Below are 7,500 nucleotides of genomic sequence, written 5' to 3' on the forward strand. Positions count from 1 at the left end.
CAGCGGCACCCCTGGTACCCTCAGCAACACCCCTGGTACCCCCAGCCAGCTTCGCCCCTGGTACCCTCAGCCTTACCCCTGGTACCCTCAGCCCAACCCCTGGTACCCTCAGCCCAACCCCTGGTACCCCCAGCCAGCTTCGCCCCTGGTACCCTCAGCCTTACCCCTGGTACCCCCAGCCTTACCCCTGGTACCTCCAGCCTAACCCCTGGTACCTCCAGCCTTACCCCTGGTACCTCCAGCCTTACCCCTGGTACCTCCAGCCTTACCCCTGGTACCTCCAGCCGTACCCCTGGTACCCTCAGCCTTACCCCTGGTACCCTCAGCCTTACCCCTGGTACCCTCAGCCTTACCCCTGGTACCCTCAGCCGCACCCCTGGTACCCTCAGCGGCACCCCTGGTACCCTCAGCCTTACCCCTGGTACCCTCAGCCGCACCCCTGGTACCCTCAGCGGCACCCCTGGTACCCTCAGCGGCACCCCTGGTACCCTCAGCCGTACCCCTGGTACCCTCAGCCGAACCCCTGGTACCCTCAGCGGCACCCCTGGTACCCTCAGCGGCACCCCTGGTACCCTCAGCGGCACCCCTGGTACCCTCAGCGGCACCCCTGGTACCCTCAGCCGTACCCCTGGTACCCTCAGCGGCACCCCTGGTACCCTCAGCGGCACCCCTGGTACCCTCAGCTGCACCCCTGGTACCCTCAGCGGCACCCCTGGTACCCTCAGCGGCACCCCTGGTACCTCCGCCATTGAAAATGAATGGGCGGCCTTCCCACCTGCCGTCAGCCGCCCGGAGGGGGAAATAGAAAATATTCGAAAGTGCGGAGCTCCGCCGTCAGAGGCCGGCTTTTCGCCCGGGGTATCCGCCCCGGGGCGCCTCTCGGGCGACCTTCCCAACTGCCGTCGGCCGCCCGGAGGGGGAAATAGAAAATATTCGAAAGTGCGGAGCTCCGCCGTCAGAGGCCGGCTTTTCGCCCGAGGTATCCGCCCCGGGGCGCCTCTCGGGCGGCCTTCCCAACTGCCGTCGGCCGCCCGGAGGGGGAAATAGAAAATATTCGAAAGTGCGGAGCTCCGCCGTCAGAGGCCGGGTTTTCGCCCGAGGTATCCGCCCCGGGCGCCTCTCGGGCGGCCTTCCCAACTGCCGTCGGCCGCCCGGAGGGGGAAATAGAAAATATTCGAAAGTGCGGAGCTCCGCCGTCAGAGGCCGGCTTTTCGCCCGAGGTATCCGCCCCGGGCGCCTCTCGGGCGGCCTTCCCAACTGCCGTCGGCCGCCCGGAGGGGGAAATAGAAAATATTCGAAAGTGCGGAGCTCCGCCGTCAGAGGCCGGCTTTTCGCCCGAGGTATCCGCCCCGGGCGCCTCTCGGGCGGCCTTCCCAACTGCCGTCGGCCGCCCGGAGGGGGAAATAGAAAATATTCGAAAGTGCGGAGCTCCGCCGTCAGAGGCCGGCTTTTCGCCCGAGGTATCCGCCCCGGGCGCCTCTCGGGCGGCCTTCCCAACTGCCGTCGGCCGCCCGGAGGGGGAAATAGAAAATATTCGAAAGTGCGGAGCTCCGCCGTCAGAGGCCGGCTTTTCGCCCGAGGTATCCGCCCCGGGCGCCTCTCGGGCGGCCTTCCCAACTGCCGTCGACCGCCCGGAGGGGGAGATAGAAAATATTCGAAAGTGCGGAGCTCCGCCGTCAGAGGCCGGCTTTTCGCCCGAGGTATCCGCCCCGGGCGCCTCTCGGGCGGCCTTCCCAACTGCCGTCGACCGCCCGGAGGGGGAAATAGAAAATATTCGAAAGTGCGGAGCTCCGCCGTCAGAGGCCGGCTTTTCGCCCGAGGTATCCGCCCCGGGCGCCTCTCGGGCGGCCTTCCCAACTGCCGTCGACCGCCCGGAGGGGGAGATAGAAAATATTCGAAAGTGCGGAGCTCCGCCGTCAGAGGCCGGCTTTTCGCCCGAGGTATCCGCCCCGGGCGCCTCTCGGGCGGCCTTCCCAACTGCCGTCGACCGCCCGGAGGGGGAAATAGAAAATATTCGAAAGTGCGGAGCTCCGCCGTCAGAGGCCGGCTTTTCGCCCGAGGTATCCGCCCCGGGCGCCTCTCGGGCGGCCTTCCCAACTGCCGTCGACCGCCCGGAGGGGGAGATAGAAAATATTCGAAAGTGCGGAGCTCCGCCGTCAGAGGCCGGCTCCACGCTTCATTCATCCGACCGAGACGCCTCTCCGCCGGCCACACTCGGCTGCGGGGCCGGCCCGCTCTCCGCCATTGAAAATGAATGGGGGGCATTTTCTCATGCTTTCAATCCGCCTAAGAGGCATCTTTCCCGGCCAACTTTGTGCCCCTGGTACCTCCAGCATCGAGAAAGCATGGTGACTCGTCCGACACATGCCCCCCTATATACGTTTCGGAAAGTATTTTGGTGAACGGTCACTTTCTAAGCCTTTTAGCCTTCTTGACCCCCTAACTCCGCATATCTGGTTTACCTACTACAGCGCCCCTAACGACCAAAATCGGTACTGCTACCCCTGGTACCCCCGCCATTGAAAATGAATGGGGGAATTTTTTTAATCCCCCAGGCCGGCCAGGAGGCCCCTTTCCCGGCCAAACTCGCACGCTGGGCCGGCCCGCTCTTTACCCCTGGTACCCCCGCCATTGAAAATGAATGGGGGAATTTTTTTCAATCTCCCAGGCCGGCCAGGAGGGCTCTTTCCCGGCCACACTCGCACGCCGGGCCGGCCCGCTCTTTACCCCTGGTACCCCCAGCTCTACCCCTGGTACCCCCGCCATTGAAAATGAATGGGGGAATTTTTTCAATCTCCCAATCCGACCAAGAGGCCTCTTTTCCGGCCAAACTCGCACGCCGGGCCGGCCCGCTCTTTACCCCTGGTACCCCCAGCTCTACCCCTGGTACCCCCGCCATTGAAAATGAATGGGGGAATTTTTTCAATCTCCCAATCCGACCAAGAGGCCTCTTTTCCGGCCAAACTCGCACGCCGGGCCGGCCCGCTCTTTACCCCTGGTACCCCCAGCTCTACCCCTGGTACCCCCGCCATTGAAAATGAATGGGGGAATTTTTTCAATCTCCCACGCCGGCCAAGAGGCCTTTTTCCCGGGCACGCACGCTCGCCGGGCCGGCCCGCTATTATTAAACTCTCACCCCTGCAAGGAGGCCTTTTTCCCGGGCACGCACGCTCGCGGGGCCGGCCCGCTATTATTAAACTCTCACGCCGGCCAAGAGGCCTTTTTCCCGGGCACGCACGCTCGCCGGGCCGGCCCGCTATTATTAAACTCTCACGCCTGCAAGGAGGCCTTTTTCCCGGGCACGCACGCTCGCCGGGCCGGCCCGCTATTATTGAACTCTCACGCCTGCAAGGAGGCCTTTTTCCCGGGCACGCACGCTCGCGGAGCCGGCCCGCTATTATTAAACTCTCACGCCTGCAAGGAGGCCTTTTTCCCGGGCACGCACGCTCGCCGGGCCGGCCCGCTATTATTAAACTCTCACGCCTGCAAGGAGGCCTTTTTCCCGGGCACGCACGCTCGCCGGGCCGGCCCGCTATTATTAAACTCTCACGCCTGCAAGGAGGCCTTTTTCCCGGGCACGCACGCTCGCCGGGCCGGCCCGCTATTATTAAACTCTCACGCCGGCCAAGAGGCCTTTTTCCCGGGCACGCACGCTCGATGAGCCGGCCCGCTATTATTAAACTCTCACGCCGGCCAAGAGGCCCTTTTCCCGGGCACGCACGCTCGCCGAGCCGGCCCGCTATTATTAAACTCTCACGCCGGCCAAGAGGCCTTTTTCCCGGCCACGCACGCTCGCGGAGCCGGCCCGCTATTATTAAACTCTCACGCCTGCAAGGAGGCCTTTTTCCCGGGCACGCACGCTCGCCGGGCCGGCCCGCTATTATTAAACTCTCACGCCTGCAAGGAGGCCTTTTTCCCGGGCACGCACGCTCGCCGGGCCGGCCCGCTATTATTAAACTCTCACGCCGGCCAAGAGGCCCTTTTCCCGGGCACGCACGCTCGATGAGCCGGCCCGCTATTATTAAACTCTCACGCCGGCCAAGAGGCCCTTTTCCCGGGCACGCACGCTCGCCGAGCCGGCCCGCTATTATTAAACTCTCAGGCCCGCTATTATTAAACTCTCACGCCGGCCAAGAGGCCCTTTTCCCGGGCACGCACGCTCGCTGAGCCGGCCCGCTATTATTAAACTCTCACGCCGGCCAAGAGGCCCTTTTCCCGGGCACGCACGCTCGATGAGCCGGCCCGCTATTATTAAACTCTCACGCCGGCCAAGAGGCCCTTTTCCCGGGCACGCACGCTCGCCGAGCCGGCCCGCTATTATTAAACTCTCACGCCGGCCAAGAGGCCTTTTTCCCGGGCACGCACGCTCGCCGAGCCGGCCCGCTATTATTAAACTCTCACGCCGGCCAGGAGGCATTTTTCCCGGGCACGCACGCTCGCCGTGCAGGCCCGCCATTTGCCTACCACACCGCCGTCTGGCGGACACCACGCGGTACCGCCGACCCCTCCCGTTGAAAATGAATGGGGGATTTTTTTTTACAATCCCCCAAGCCGGCCAAGAGGCCTTTTTCCCGGGCACGCACGCTCGATGAGCCGGCCCGCTATTATTAAACTCTCACGCCGGCCAAGAGGCCCTTTTCCCGGGCACGCACGCTCGATGAGCCGGCCCGCTATTATTAAACACTCACGCCTGCAAGGAGGCCTTTTTCCCGGGCACGCACGCTCGCCGGGCCGGCCCGCTATTATTAAACTCTCACGCCGGCCAAGAGGCCTTTTTCCCGGGCACGCACGCTCTCCGGGCCGGCCCGCTATTATTAAACTCTTACGCCTGCAAGGAGGCCTTTTTCCCGGGCACGCACGCTCGCCGAGCCGGCCCGCTATTATTAAACTCTCACGCCTGCAAGGAGGCCTTTTTCCCGGGCACGCACGCTCGCAGAGCCGGCCCGCTATTATTAAACTCTCACGCCGGCCAGGAGGCCTTTTTCCCGGGCACGCACGCTCGCCGTGCAGGCCCGCCATTTGCCTACCACACCGCCGTCTGGCGGACACCAAGCGGTACCGCCGACCCCTCCCGTTGAAAATGAATGGGGGATTTTTTTTTCAATCCCCCAAGCCGGCCAAGAGGCCTTTTTCCCGGGCACGCACGCTCGATGAGCCGGCCCGCTATTATTAAACTCTCACGCCGGCCAAGAGGCCCTTTTCCCGGGCACGCACGCTCGATGAGCCGGCCCGCTATTATTAAACGCTCACGCCTGCAAGGAGGCCTTTTTCCCGGGCACGCACGCTCGCCGGGCCGGCCCGCTATTATTAAACTCTCACGCCGGCCAAGAGGCCTTTTTCCCGGGCACGCACGCTCTCCGGGCCGGCCCGCTATTATTAAACTCTCACGCCTGCAAGGAGGCCTTTTTCCCGGGCACGCACGCTCGCCGTGCAGGCCCGCCATTTGCCTACCACACCGCCGTCTGGCGGACACCAAGCGGTACCGCCGACCCCTCCCGTTGAAAATGAATGGGGGATTTTTTTTCAATCCCCCAAGCCGGCCAAGAGGCCTTTTTCCCGGGCACGCACGCTCGCCGGGCCGGCCCGCTATTATTAAACGCTCAGGCCGGCCAAGAGGCCCTTTTCCCGGGCACGCACGCTCGCAGAGCCGGTCCGCTATTATTAAACGCTCACGCCTGCAAGGAGGCCTTTTTCCCGGGCACGCACGCTCGCCGGGCCGGCCCGCTATTATTAAACTCTCACCCCTGCAAGGAGGCCTTTTTCCCGGGCACGCACGCTCGCGGGGCCGGCCCGCTATTATTAAACTCTCACGCCGGCCAAGAGGCCCTTTTCCCGGGCACGCACGCTCGCCGAGCCGGCCCGCTATTATTAAACTCTCACGCCTGCAAGGAGGCCCTTTTCCCGGGCACGCACGCTCGATGAGCCGGCCCGCTATTATTAAACTCTCACGCCTGCAAGGAGGCCTTTTTCCCGGGCACGCACGCTCGCGGGGCCGGCCCGCTATTATTAAACGCTCAGGCCGGCCAAGAGGCCCTTTTCCCGGGCACGCACGCTCGATGAGCCGGCCCGCTATTATTAAACGCTCAGGCCGGCCAAGAGGCCCTTTTCCCGGGCACGCACGCTCGCAGAGCCGGCCCGCTATTATTAAACTCTCACGCCTGCAAGGAGGCCCTTTTCCCGGGCACGCACGCTCGATGAGCCGGCCCGCTATTATTAAACTCTCACGCCTGCAAGGAGGCCTTTTTCCCGGGCACGCACGCTCGATGAGCCGGCCCGCTATTATTAAACGCTCAGGCCGGCCAAGAGGCCCTTTTCCCGGGCACGCACGCTCGCAGAGCCGGCCCGCTATTATTAAACTCTCACGCCTGCAAGGAGGCCCTTTTCCCGGGCACGCACGCTCGATGAGCCGGCCCGCTATTATTAAACTCTCACGCCTGCAAGGAGGCCTTTTTCCCGGGCACGCACGCTCGCCGGGCCGGCCCGCTATTATTAAACTCTCACGCCGGCCAAGAGGCCTTTTTCCCGTGCACGCACGCTCGCCGAGCCGGCCCGCTATTATTAAACTCTCACGCCTGCAAGGAGGCCTTTTTCCCGGGCACGCACGCTCGCCGGGCCGGCCCGCTATTATTAAACTCTCACGCCTGCAAGGAGGCCTTTTTCCCGGGCACGCACGCTCGCCGGGCCGGCCCGCTATTATTAAACTCTCACGCCGGCCAAGAGGCCTTTTTCCCGGGCACGCACGCTCGCCGGGCCGGCCCGCTATTATTAAACTCTCACGCCGGCCAAGAGGCCCTTTTCCCGGGCACGCACGCTCGATGAGCCGGCCCGCTATTATTAAACTCTCACGCCGGCCAAGAGGCCTTTTTCCCGGGCACGCACGCTCGCCGAGCCGGCCCGCCTTTTGCCTACCACACCGCCGTCTGGCGGACACCGACCCCTGGTACATCTGCCATTGAAAATGAATGGGGGAATTTTTTCAAACTCCCAATCCGAGCAAGAGGCCCCTTTTCCGGCCACACTCGCCCGCCGGGCCGGCCCGCTCTTTACCCCTGGTACCCCCAGCAACACCCCTGGTACCCCCAGCCTTGCCCCTGGTACCTCCCCCATTGAAAATGAATGGTGACCCCTGGTACCCCCAGCAACACCCCTGGTACCCTCAACCTTACCCCTGGTACCCTCAGCTGCACCCCTGGTACCCTCAGCCTTACCCCTGGTACCCCCAGCCAGCTTCGCCCCTGGTACCCCCAGCCTTGCCCCTGGTACCTCCGCCATTGAAAATGAATGGGGGAATTTTTTCAAACTCCCAATACGACCAAGAGGCCCCTTTTCCGGCCAAACTCGCACGCCGGGCCGGCCCGCTCTTTACCCCTGGTACCCCCAGCTCTACCCCTGGTACCCCCGCCATTGAAAATGAATGGGGGAATTTTTTCAAACTCCCAATCCGACCAAGAGGCCCCTTTTCCGGCCACACTCGCCCGCCGGGCCGGCCCGCTCTTTACC

This window comes from Hippocampus guttulatus, unplaced genomic scaffold (assembly GCF_054856545.1).
Source record: "Hippocampus guttulatus isolate MCC_2025c unplaced genomic scaffold, RoL_Hgut_1.0 HiC_scaffold_40, whole genome shotgun sequence".
In the NCBI taxonomy this organism is placed as follows: Eukaryota; Metazoa; Chordata; class Actinopteri; order Syngnathiformes; family Syngnathidae; genus Hippocampus; species Hippocampus guttulatus.